This window comes from Bubalus kerabau, chromosome 8 (assembly GCF_029407905.1).
Source record: "Bubalus kerabau isolate K-KA32 ecotype Philippines breed swamp buffalo chromosome 8, PCC_UOA_SB_1v2, whole genome shotgun sequence".
NCBI lineage: Eukaryota > Metazoa > Chordata > Mammalia > Artiodactyla > Bovidae > Bubalus > Bubalus kerabau.
In genome coordinates, this window is record NC_073631.1 from 80,100,365 (window position 1) to 80,114,653 (window position 14,289).

The following is a 14,289-nucleotide window of genomic DNA, read 5'->3' on the forward strand; positions in this document are numbered from 1 at the left end:
TTGCCACTGGGTTCCTGAAGCCTACCATGGCTCGGGCACCTTAAGGAGATGAGCTAATGGAGCTGAACAAAGATGGCAACTTAGCATTTGTTGGGTCCCAGAACTGCACCAAGAGCCTCATGGGTGTCACTGCCTTGTTGAAGGGGCCAAGCTTGGAGAGCTTCCTGTACCCCTGCCTGGCGGCTGGCTGCAGACCTCCACACCTGCTGTGTGAGGCAGGCCTGGCCCTGGGGACCCAAGAGCCTGGGACATTGAGGCGGCGATCTGCTCAAATGGTGTGCCAACCTTGTTCCTCCGAGCCTGCCACCTCCTGGCATCCCAGCCAATGAACTTAACGTTGAGTCTGCGCAGACGCAGGAGAGTGGGTGCCTTGGGTTTCTCCAGTGATGTTTCTTTTCAGAGGGGCCTCTGCTGGTGGGGTGCATTCCTGTCTGGGAACAGAGCTGGGGCCTGTTGGCCACATGCTAGATGCAAGGTGTGTGCTGAGACCTGCGCTGAGTGTTCTACCAACATCGGGGCTGCTCCCAAGTTCTGGGTGGGGCGGTTGAGGCTCAGAACTCACCTGGCAACAGGTCACAGGGTGGGTGAAGAGGACAGGATTTGGACAGCACAGGCCTGCTCTGGTGTCCCAGGCTGGCCCACTGTCCACCCCCGTGAAGGAGTAGCCTGGTCTCACCAGCTTGGGAGTGGGTGCCATCCTAGGCACTTCACATAACCCTGTTCTGTGTTTATATAACCCACGCTTGGCTGGAACAGGCCCTGGCACTTGGTGGAATCTGTGAATTGGGCCTGGTCAAGAGAATGGTGTGTTCCTGTGGCCTGGAACTGCAGAGGAAAGGTGTGTAGAGGTCTCATACAATCACACAGCCCTGGGAGGAGGCTCTGCTCTCCACTTACACACAGGGAAACGGGCTCTCAGGGGTTGAACTTGTCTATCTGATACCAAAACCTCTGCCCTTGATAAGTGTGTCCAAAATAGAATGGAACAGGCCATGGGACATGGGCATGCACGTGATAAGTGAGCTGAGTTTGGAAGGAAAGAGGTCACTGAACAATAGATAAGCTCGGCAGGTTTCCAGCAGGTTCCAGGCTGGCTGACGTACAGGGCTCATGGCAAAGGGGTCAGCAGAGTGCAGGGAAGTTCCACACCTCTGGCTGGCACAATCCCACCCACGCATAGGCTTGAATGGGTGCCCTTGTGTTCCTGGCTCTGTGCTTGGACTTAGGGGAGATGGACAGAGCCCAGTCCCTGCATGCGAGGAGCTTTAGAGGGGTTGAAAACCAAACTTTCAGTGCATCCCAACTTCCCCAAGCTGCAGACTCCACGAAGCATCTGTCTGCTCCGCCATCACTTGGGGCTGCCAGGTGTAGATGCTGGGCTGGAGGCGGGAGGGAGTGGGTAGTGCCCTCTGGCCAGGCGCACTTGTGGCTAGATTATCTCCCTTCTGGGACACCCAGGTGCCAGGAGGGTTACCTGGGGCCTCACCCTATTGGAGGAGTCAGGTGAGACTGGAAGGGGGGTTGGGGACAGTGAAAGTGCTCCAGGGGGGAGGGTGCCTGGGCACGTTTGGGGATAAAAAGAAAACCAAGGAGATCATCACTGAAACAGGGAAAAACTGAAAAACTAAACTGATGTCTTTTATTTAAATTTTTTTTTATGTTTTGGCTGTGCCACGCAGCACATGGGATCTTAGTTTCCCGGCCAGGAATCAAACCCACATCGCTTGCATTGAAAGTGTGGAGTCTTAACCACTAGACCACTAGGAAAGTTCCTGAATTATTTTTAAAGGACGATACAGCTACATATTAAACATTCAAAAGGTGCTGGTGAATTTGAAGCAGGGGAACACCCTGATCAGATAGCTGAGTAGCCATGGTGATAACACATGGGCAACAGAGTGTCCCTAGAAACCTCTGGACCCAGAGCACAAACCAATTCAAGTGCATTTCCTATTTCAGCTAATTTTCTCCCCCATCTGTTGAGGATCAGTGACTCAGCATTTGGGGAATTAGTTGGTCTCGGGACTTTGGTCTGTAGGAGCAGTTTCTCCTGGAGGTAACGCCAATTAAATTGAATTTGTGCCAGGAGGTGCTCCTGCCAAATGCCTCTTTCCCCCAGAAAAAAGCCTTGGGGTGTCCTGGCTGCCAGTGGGGCTGGGAGCTGCTTCTCGTTTTTTGCCACAGTGATTTTTCTGTGGAAAAGGAAGTGATCCTTCTGGGCAGGAACAGGTGCCTCTGCCCAGCCTCCCACGGTGTGCCAGGCACCTCGCTGGGCAGACTCAACCTCATTGAACCTCAGAACCTCTTCAGAGCTTGAGTGACTGTCCATGAGTCCACTCACAAGGCCAGTGAGAAGCAGCGAGATTAACATGGCATGGCTGAGCTGGAGAGTGTGGGCATGTCGAAGGCCTTCAATCCTAAGAACTGCCTTTGTGGCACCTGAGCTCGGCCAGCCTGACCTCCAGGGAGGCATCTCACCTTTCTTGGCCTCTTCTGGGGTCTCAGCTGTAAGTGCAGGTAAAAAGTACCCCCTCTGAGTGTCTGTGTGTGTGAGATGTGCCAAGGAGGCCAGGCAGCCTGGGAGCCCTCCCCGCACCACTGTGCCTGGCTCTGTGTCGGCCCCTGGGTCCCATGGGGTGGCTCTGCTCACAGCACCCTCAAACTTAAATGCACACCTGGATCACAGAGTCTTCTTCTCGGAAGGCAGGTTTCATCCAGCTGGCTTGGGGCAGGGCCAGAGATTCTGTATTTCTAACAACCTCCCTCCTGAGGGAGCCTGATGCTGTGGGATCCCAGACCAGCCCTTAAGAGGCAAGCTTTAATGGCCACACACCCATCCCATTTTACAGATTGGAAAACTGAGGTTCAGAGAGAATAAGTAGGCAGCTTAGGGCTGCCCAGTTAAGTGGCAGAGTGGGAGGGTGCTCAGATCAGTGGGCTCTACTCTGGAACCCAAGGCTCAGCCCTGCCCTGTCCCTTCTCTGAGTCTGACCTTGATCTGTGAGGTGCAGTGATGAAGCCTATAACTTTCTAACCTAAATATATCCCATGCAATGTTTATGACATACTAAAACATTATTAGCTGCTGCTTTGAAATTTAAATCCCACTGGTCAGGACTTCCCTGGGGGTCCAGCTGTTAAGACTGTGTTTCCAATGCAGGGATGCAGGGGGTTGGGTTCTATCCCTGGTCGGGGAACTAAGATCCCACATGCTGTGTGGCCTGGTCAAAGTTAGAAAAAATATCTCCCTGGGTGTCTTCCTCCATATTTACTAAATTTGACAGCCCTGGAGTGTGAAACCTTTGTGGCCTGGACATGGCCTCCTCCAGGAAGACTGTCTGACTTCCAGCCTGGGCTGGGCATTTTTTTCTCAGTATGTCTCTAATACTGCCCTTGACCTCATTAGGGTTTTCTCTGACCCCTTGTCTCTACCCTGGCCTGGGAGCTCTTGGAGGCAGGCACCATGCTGAGTTGTCAGTGGGTTCCTGGGCTCAGGAACTGGGACTCACAGGTGTTGATAAAAGCTTTTCCCCTGAGAGTGTCCCTGGTCCCTTGGGGGTCATTCATTTTCATAACCCTCTCTCCTCTCCAACTGAGGCTCTTGAGCACTATTTCCATTTAAAAGTGAAAGGAAGGATGTGCCAAGCAGGCTGGACTCTGCTCCCCGACCCGAAGGGCTGGACACTCCCTTCAAGTCACCTCTGTGACTCAAGGTGGAGACTGGGCTGTGGGCCTGGGCCATCCTTCGTGTGAACCTGCAGGCCTTCCCTGCCTCAGCAGTGGGCTGGGGAAACAGGCTCCCAAGATGCCGATAGCTTCCCTGCAGGGGATAGGGACAAAGGACCAGACAGCCTTGAGCTTTCTGGCTTCCACACCAGTGCATCCAGACTGCGACTGAGTTCCAGGGAAAGATAGTCTCATACGTTCACTGAAATACATAGATTGGACCCTTATATGTTCAATATCTTCCAGGAACCAGGAACTCAGCTTCCAAGAGCAAAACACAAACATAAGGCAACCGAGAAGCCAAGTGGTGTGATGGCTGGAGCATATGGCCAGCCTGCATGGGCCGGGGATTGTGGGCAAAGTCCCCACCGCGATGGAGAATTCCATGCGAGCTGTGAAGGACAGGCAGGTTTGGGGAGGACTTTGAGGGGGTTTTGTGGCATCACAGCTGAGCTGGGGGAAAGGGACCCACAGCACATTTGCAGAGCAGTGAGCAGGTTAGCTGGCTTAGCAAAGGCTGCATAGGGCCATAGTTCTCAACTGGGGTGATTTGCCCCAAAGGGGCCTCTGGCAAGGAGTGGAGAGTTTAAATCATCACATGTGGGAGTGGTGGATGCTCCTGCGATCTAGGGGGTTGAAGCTAGGGATGCTCTTAAATCCTACAGAGCCCAGGGCAGCTCCCACATTGAAGAGTTATCAGGCTCAAAATGTCCATGGAGTCCTGCAAGCAACAATAGGGGAGGGCATGCTGAGAACCAGGTGGGAGAGAGCAGGGGCTTCTAGGCATGTTACTCAGGAGTGCATATAGCTGTGTTAAGAGAAACTCCAGGATAAGGATGTGAATGAACAAGGGTCAGAACAACTGGATGACTGTAGACTTGGAGCAACGTCACTGCAGTACCATTATGGATCCAGATTATTCCATCTTCCTGCCCTGCCATCTTTTTTTTTTTTGTAATTGTGGTAAAGCATACATAACATAAACTTGATCATCTTAATCATTTTAAGTGTATGATCTACATTGCTGAAAGGTGAAGTATATGAAGTAAATTCACATTGTTGTGGATTCACTACTATCCACCTCCAGAACTTTTTCACCTCCCCAAACTGAAACTCTATACCCATTAAATGATAACTTCCAACCCACTCTAGGAGCTCCTGGAAACCACCATTCTATTTTTTTGTCTCTAGGAGTTTGACCACTCTAGGGTCCTCATATATGTGGAATCATACAGTATTTGTCCTTTTGTGTCTGGCTTATTTCATCTAGTTTAATATCTTTGAGTTTCATCCATGTAGTAGCATGTATCAGAATTTCATTCCTTTTTTGTGGCTGAATAATATTCCAAGCCTGTATATGCCACATTTTATCCATTCACCTGTTGATGGGTGCTTGGGTTGTTTCCACCTTTGGGCTGTTGTGAATAGTGCAGCAATGAACATTGGTGTACAACTATTTCTGCTTTCAATTCTTTCCGAGTTGATTTCTTTGTAATGACACATTTTGATTCTGTTCTTGTTTTCTCTTGTTTATAGTGTATAGCTGCGTTTTTTGGTAGATAGCATGGACATTAAATATAAATCCTAAAATCAGTCAGTCAGTTCAGTCGCTCAGTCGTGTCCGACTCTGCTACCCCATGAATTGCAGCACACCAGGCCTCCCTGTCCATCACCAACTCCCGGAGTCCACCCAAACCCATTTCCACTGAGTCGGTGAGGCCATCCAACCATCTCATCCTCTGTCATTCCCTTCTCCTCCTGCCCTCAATCTTTCCCAGCATCAGGGGCTTTTCAAATGAGTCAGCTCTCAAATCCTAAAATACAACTATCTAATCTGAATTGATGATAACAATGTCAAAGAATACAAAACTCTATTCCTATACAACTTCATCTTCACTTTATATTACTGATGTCACAAATAACATCTTCTTACAGTGTTTGACCAATAAAAATCAAATTATAATTTTCATGAATTTGTCTTTTAAATCATGTAGCAAATTTAAAAATACAGTTACAAACCAAAGTTGCAACAATACTGGCTTCTATATTTGCACATATATTTACTTTACTAGAGACCTATATTTCTTTAAGTATCTTTGAGTTCTGTGCCCTTTCATTTCAACCTGAAGAACTCCCTTTAGTATTTCATGTAGGGCCGATCTAGTGGTAATGAACTCTTTCAGCTTTTGTTTATTTAGGAATTTCTTAATTTCTTCCTTATTATTGAAGGGTAAGTATGATATATATAGTATTATTGATGTTACTTTCTTTCAGGACTTTAAACAAGTAATACCTTACTGCCTCTGGCTTCCAAAGTTTCTGATGAGAAATCACTTTATAATCTTACTGAAGCAAATTTATACATGATGCGTCACTTTTCTCTTGCTGCTTTCAAGGTTATCTCTTTGTCTTTGGCCTTTGACAGTTGATTATATATAATGTATCCTGGTATGGATCTCTTTGTGTTTATTCTACTTGAAGCAATGATTTATATCTTTGAGAAAATCTGGGAAGTTTTTGGCCATTATTTCTTCAAATAATCTTTCTTCCCTTTTCTGTCTCTACTCTTCCTTGGACTCCCATAATGTATATGTTGCTTTGCTTGATAGTGTCCTAAAGTCTCATAGTCTTGTCAGTTTTGTCTCATGCTTTTTTATTTCTGCTCTATATTCAAGTCCACTGATCATTTTTTCTGCTTACTTACATCTGCTGTTGAACCCTTCTAATGGATTTTTCATTTCAGTTATTATACTTCAAGCTCAAGAATTTCCTTTTGGTTTCTTTTTAGATTTTCTCTTTGTTGATATTATAATTTTGTTAATACATTTTTTCCTAATTTCCTTTAGTTCTTTGTACCTTCACCCGCCCCCCCGCCATTGCCTTCTTGAGTATATTTTTTAAGAAACTAAACGTTTAAAAATATTTAATTATTTGGCTGCACTGGATCTTAGTTGTAGGATGCGGGATCTTTGATCTTTGTTGGAGCACGTAAAATGTTTAGTTGCACCATTTGAATTCTTAGTTATGACATGTGGGACCTAGTTTCTTGACCAGAGATCGAACCCAGGCTCTCTTCATTGGGAGCACGGAGTTTTAACTACAGGTTCACCAGGGAATTCCCCAAAATAGACTTTAAATAAAAAAGTTTACAAGAGACAAAGAAGAACCTTGTATATTAATAAAAGATTCAATACAAGAAAAATAATTGTATATAAACATTTATGTACCTGATGGCAGACCATCAAAATCTATGAAGCAAAACTTGACAGAATTAAAGTGAGAAACAAAGTTCTACAATAACAGTAGGAGAGTTCAATATCTCACTCTCAGTAGTAAGGAAATAGAGGACTTGAACAACACGTTAAACCAACTAGATCTAACAGACAAATACAGCACACTCTGCCCAACAACAACACAATACACATTCTTTAAAATTCATGGGTTTTTTTTTCAAATATAATGGAATTAGGTCACAAAGTCTCAACATTTGAAAAGATAGATATAATGTGATATATATCCTCTGATCAAAACTGAATGAATTTAGAAATAAATAATAGAAGGAAAACTGGAAAATTTGTAAACTTGTGGAAACTATACTTAATTTTTAAACTCTTAAACAATCAATCACTCAAAAAACAAATCACAAGAGAAATTAGAAAATAACTAGAGATGAATGAAATGAAAACACAATATACTAAAACCCATGTGATGCAGTGAAAGTGGTGTTAAGAAGGTATTTATAGTTGTAAACAAGAAAGATTGCAAATTGATAGTCTAACTTTACAACATAAAGAATTAGAGAAAGAGGAACAAACTAAACCCAAAGCTAGCAGGAGGGAGGAAATAATGAAGATTAGAGCAGAGATAAATGAAATGAAGAATAGAAAAATTGTATAGAAAATTAATGAAATCAGAAATTGGTTCTTTAAAAGCATCAACAAAATTGACAAACCTTAGTTAGAATCAAGAAAAGGAAGAGGGAAGACTGCAATTATAAAATTTTAAAAATGTAAGTGGGGACATTACTACAAATTCTACAGAAATAAAGTATAAGAGAGTACAGTGAACAATTCAGATCAGATCAGATCAGTCACTCAGTCGTGTCCGACTCTTTGCGACCCCATGAATCGCAGCACGCCAGGCCTCCCTGTCCATCACCAACTCCCGGAGTTCACTCAGACTCACGTCCATCGAGTCAGTGATGCCATCCAGCCATCTCATCCTCTGTCGTCCCCTTCTCCTCTTGCCCCCAATCCCTCCCAGCATCAGAGTCTTTTCCAGTGAGTCAACTCTTCGCATGAGGTGGCCAAAGTACTGCAGTTTCAGCTTTAGCATCATTCCTTCCAAAGAAATCCCAGGGCTGATGTCCTTCAGAATGGACTGGTTGGATCTCCTTGCAGTCCAAGGGACTCTCAAGAGTCTTCTCCAACACCACACTTCAAAAGCATCAATTCTTCAGCGCTCAGTCTTCTTCATAGTCCAACTCTCACATCCATACACGACCACAGGAAAAACCATAGCCTTGACTAGATGAACCTTTGTTGGCAAAGTAATGTCTCTGCTTTTGAACATGCTATCTAGGTTGGTCATAACTTTCCTTCCAAGGAGTAAGCGTCTTTAATTTCATGGCTGCAGTCACCATCTGCAGTGATTTTGGAGCCCAGAAAAATAAAGTCTGACACTGTTTCCACTGTTTCCCCATCTATTTCCCATGAAGTGATGGGACCGGATGCCATGATCTTCGTTTTCTGAGTGTTGAGCTTTAAGCCAACTTTTTCACTCTCCACTTTCACTTTCATCAAGAGGCTTTTGAGTTCCTCTTCACTTTCTGCCATAAGGGTGGTGTCATCTGCATATCTGAGGTTATCGATATTTCTCCCGGCAATCTTGATTCCAGCTTGTGCTTCCTCCAGCCCAGCGTTTCTCATGATGTGAGCAACTGCATGCCAACAAATTAGAGAAATATAAAATGAACAAATTCCTAGAAATGCAAAATTTACCAAGAATAAATTATAAAGAAACAGATAATCTGAATAGACCTAAAACTAGTAAGCAGATTGAAGCAGAATAAAATATCTCCCAATAAAGAAAAGTTCTGGACCTGACAGCTTCACTGGTGAATTCTACCAGACATTTTAAGAATGAACACTAATACTCCTAAAATTCTTCCAAAAAATCAAAGAGGAAGGAACACTTTTCCAACTCATTCTATGAGAACAGCGTTGCCCTGACACCAAAGCCAGACAAAGGTAGAAGATAAAACTACAGAACAATATCCCTCATGAAAACCGAGGCAAAAATCATCAACAAAATATGAGCAAACAGAATTTAGCAGCATGTTAAAAAAAATTATACAGCACGACCAAGTGAGAGTTATTTGTTAAATGGAAAAATGTTTCAACATACTAAAATCAATCAATTTAATGTGCCACATCAACGAAATGAAGGGAAATAAACCCACTGTATCATCTCAATTGATGCAGGAAAGAATTTCACAAAATCCAATATGTTTTCATGATTTAAAAAGAAAACACTCAGTAAATGAGGACTAGAAGGAATACTTCATCACAATAAAGGTCATATATGGAAAAACCCACAGCCAACAGTGTACTTAGTGATGAAAGACTGAAAGCTTTTTCTCTAAGGTCAGAAACATGGCAAGGATACTTACTTTAATCACTTTTTTTCAAATAGTTCTGGCAGTTCTAGTCAAAGTAATTAGGCAAGAAAAAGAAATAAAAGGCATCCAAATTGGAAAGGAAGAAGTAAAATGATCACTGTTTGCAGATAATGATCTTATATGTAGAAAACCCTAAAGATTCCACAAAAATACTTGTTAGAACTTAATAAATGAATTCAGTAAAGTTGCAGTATACAAAGTAAACCCATAATCTCCATACATGACACAATTCTGTACAGACAATTCAAAAAACAATTCCATCTATAATGGCATCAAAAAGAATGCAATACCAAGGAATTACCTTCTTTAGTAAAAAGGAGGTGAAAGACTCATACACCGAAAACAGCAAAACATCACTGAAAGAAATTGAAGATGATGTAAATAAATTGAAAAACTTCCAGTGTTCATGGCTTGGAAGACAATATTGTTAAGATGTCGATACTATCCAGAGCAATGTACAGATCCAGTGCAATTTGTATCAAAAGTCCAATGATAGCTTTCACAGAAAGAGAAAAACACATCCTAAAATTTATATTGGAACCTCAACAGCTAAAACAATTTTGACAAAGAACAGAGACAGAGCACTTACACTTCCTAATTTAAAGAATTATCACAAAACTATGTAAGCAAAGCAACATAGTATTGGCATAAAGCCAGAGAATAGAATAGAAAGCTCAGAAATAAACACCTGCATGTATGGTCAAATGATTTTTTGATAAGAAGACCAAGACCATTCAGTGGAAAAACTGTCCATTCCCCCATTGTCCATTCGGGGGAATGGACAGTCTTTTCAACACATGCTGGGAAAATTAGATATCCCCTTACAAAAGAAAGACGTCAGACCCACACTAATACCATATACGCAAGAGACCAAAGACCTAAACTTAAGAGCTGAAAAGCTACAAAACTCTTAGAATAAAATATAGGACAAAGTTTGTATAACATTGGAGTTGGCAGTGATTCCTTGGGTGTGACACTAGGAGCACACTTAGCAGAAGGAAGAGTAAACAAAGTTGACGTCATGAAAATTAACTTTGCATCAAAAGTCACTGTCAACATAGTAAAAATACAACCCACAGGATGGGAGAAAACATCGGCAAATGATATATCTGACAAAGATTAATATGCAGAATATAGAAAGAGCTCTTAAAACTCAACATCAAAAAACAAAACAAAAAAACAACCTATTTAAAAAATTGGTGAGGAACTTGAATAGATATTTTTCCAAAGAAAATATATGAATGACTAATTAGCATATGAAAAGATGCTCATAAAGGAATTGAAAATCAAAACTACAATGGGATACCACCTCACACGCATTAGGATGGGTACTATCAAAAAACCAGAAAATCACAGGTGTTGGCAAAGAAATGGACAAATTAGAACACTTGTGCACTGTTGGTGGTAATGTAAAATGGTATAGCTGCTGTGGAAAAAGGTATGGTGGGTCCTCAAAAAATTAAGAATAGAACTGCCATATGGTCCCATAATTCCATGTCTACGTATATTCTCCAAAGAACTGAAGCAGAGTCTGGAAGAGATGCTGTACATCCGTGTTCACAGTAGCATTATTCACAATAGTCCGAAAGTGGAAGCAAGTGTCCTTTGATGGATGGGTAAGCAAAATATGGGTGTATACATACAAGGACTGTTATTCAGTCTTAATAAAGAAGGAAATTTTGCAATATGTTATAAGATAGATGAATCTTGAGGACATTGTGTTAAGTAAAATAGACCAGTAACAAAAAGACAAACACTATGATTCTACTCATATAAGGTAGGTAGAGTAGTCAGATTTATAGAGGCAGAAAGAATGGTGGTTGCCAGAGGCTGGGAGGAGGGGAAGATTGGGTGCCAATGTTTCATGATATCGAAGTTCAGTTTTACAGGGTGAAATGAGTTAAGAGGATAAATGATGTTGATGGTAGCATTTATTTATATTTAATGTATTTAATACCTCTGAACTGTACACTTAAAAATGGTTAGATGGTAAATTTTGTTATGTGTATTTCATGAACCATAAAAAAGGTATACATACTACTCGGCCATGAAAAAGAAGGAAATCATGCCATTTGCAGCAACATGGATGCAACTAGAGATGATCATACTAAGTGAAGTCAGAAAGACAAATATCATATGATATCACTTAAATGTGGAATCTAAAATGATGGCACACGTGAACCCATGTATAAAATAGAAACAGATTCACAGACAGAGAACAGACTTGTGGTTGCCAAGGGGAGAGGCAGAGGGATGCACCGGGAGTTCGTGGTTAGCAGATGTAAACTATGACATTTAGAATGGATGAACAAGGTTCTAATGTATAGCACAGGGAACTATATCTAACCTCCTGTGATAAGCCACAATGGAAGAGAATATATATATGTGTGTGTGTGTGTGTGTGTGTGTGTGTGTGTGTATAACTGAGTCACTTTGCTATACAGCAGAGATTGTCACAACATTGCAAATCAACTGTACTTCAGTAAGAAAAATGTATGCACAAAGAGCTGTGGTTTTCAGCAGTTTGGATTTGGGGAGAGGGAAGGATGAATAGGTGGAGCACACCAAGGGGATTTTTAGGCCAAGACACTATTCTGTATAATATGATGATGGTGGATACATGTCATTATACATTTGTCAAATCCCATAGAATGTGCAACACCAAGAGGGAACTCGAAGGTGAACTATGGAATTCAGTGAATAATAATATGTCAATATTAGCTCATTGATCGCAACAAATGTGCCATACATTAATGCCGGATGTTGATAATAGATGAAACTTTTGAAGGGATAAGGGGCATCTGGGAACTGATACCTTCTTCTTAGTTAAAAACATTTTTTTTTTAATTAAAAGATTTACAAAGCTGTGTTTGCTTGGTTTTTCTGTAAACATAAGACTGCTCAAAAATTAATTTTTTTTCAAAAGAAGTCTTCACATTGGGCAGAACAGGATCACGGGACCACTGCTTGTTGCAAAGGAGGTTGGGAGAGCAGGGAATAGCATCTTTAACCTGGACTGTAAACACAGCCCTTCACCAAATAGAATCAGGATCTGATGGCAAAGATGAAAGCTCCACAAGATGACCAGGCTTGAAATCTTAACCTGCAGGCTGGTTACCCCCCAGGAGCCAGAAATTACCAGAGGCTATTCACATCCCTGCTAGTCAGAGCATAGCACACGTACCTGGCCAGGTGCCACGGCTTGGACCAGTGACCAGTAGAGCATTGCAGTCATATCTTGACCTCTCAGCCCAGACTGCAGACCCTCTGCAGGCTCCTGGGATGCACAGAGGCCAGTCAGTGAGGGAAGCTGAGTCTGCCAGGCATCCCTGACCGCAGGAGAGCCGTCCTTGCCACTTCCTGAGCTTAGGGATGGTGTTCAGTTCCAGTTCTCTCTCTGCTACTGCTCAAACATATTCAATCCCATTAGAAATAAAGGAAAATTGAAAATGAGGCATCTTTTTACAGTTATTAAATGTGTAAATCTTGATAACAGATCGAACACACCGTGAAGATGAGGCTAGTGATTTGGCATTTTTGATTTTTGCTGGTGTCAGTGAGAAGAATCACAGACCCGGGGAAATTCATGGGTGTCTACCATCACCAGACACCAACCAGAACCAATCAGCACTGATCAGTAATTATCAGGAAAATTACTCAATATATCCTAGATTAGATTAGCCCAAGGAGAGAGCTGATGAACTGTGTGCACTTAGGGTTGTAAACCTGGTACTCTTTAACACTCCAATCTCATCTCTAGAATCCCGGATCAAGGAAGGTAAACATGAAATAGAGGAAACAGAGTTAGGCAAGGAGATAGTCACCCAAAACTTGTTTATTGGAAGCAGCCTGACCTTTGGCACGAGGAAAGCAGACGATCCATCACTCTGTGGGACACAGCCCAGTGACACATGTGCTAGTCAGAGAGTAAAGGAAGCGTTGAGTCTGTGTTAAAAGTCAGGAGATAAAGTGGGATACAGGAGTGTGCAGAAACTGTGATCACAACTGAAGTCTGTGCCCCAGGGCATGACCTCAGAGACCCCACATGCACAGGGAGCAGCTGGTGCGTCTGTGGCTGAGCGTTTTCCTCTGTAACTCAGAACTGGCTGGTACTGCTCTCATCCTGTGTGTGTCTCAGAGAAGACTGCAGATACCATACATCTGGGCTCCATCTCTAGGGGCCTCCCCCTGGGAACAAACTAGATCAAGGGGGTGTGCCTGGGGGCTCCACACATGGCAGGGGGGGCCTGAGACTGAATCTGCAGGGAGCATCCTCAACCAGTAACCAAAGAAAATGATGGACAAGCCCACACCCTCTGGGGCAGTCTCCCCGCCATTTCCCAGAGGATCTCTGTGGGCATACAGATGCCCACATGGGAGCCTACTCTTTTTTTTTTTTTACTATAAAGCATAGCGTGTGGGATCTTAGTTCCCTGACTAGGGATTGAACCTATGCCCCCTGCAATGGACGTGGAGAGTCTTAACCACTGGACCACCAGGGAAGTCTCAAGAGCCCACTCTTCAATGCACCCTGGTCAATTCTTTCCATGTCCTGGCTCATCCCTGCTATCTGGTACTGCCCTCTGGGATCATCTTCCAAATCAACTATTCACACTGGAATCCCTGTCTCAGCATCTGCTTCTCAGGGAAGACATCTGGGAAAGAGAACAGAGCCCATAGCTGTGAGCTGGAGTCCTCAGCATCTGCCGGTCAGGGTGTGTGGGGGCAGGGCCAGGGAGATGCTGGAGGGAAGTCACTGCACACAGGCAGTCCCTGGGCCATTGACTCTCCTCTCCACTGTGGCTGATTCCAGGTTTAGGGATCTGTCTGCTCCTGCCCCCGCATCCCCCCTTGGCGTCTGGTTCCCTTCCTCTTGGCTTCTG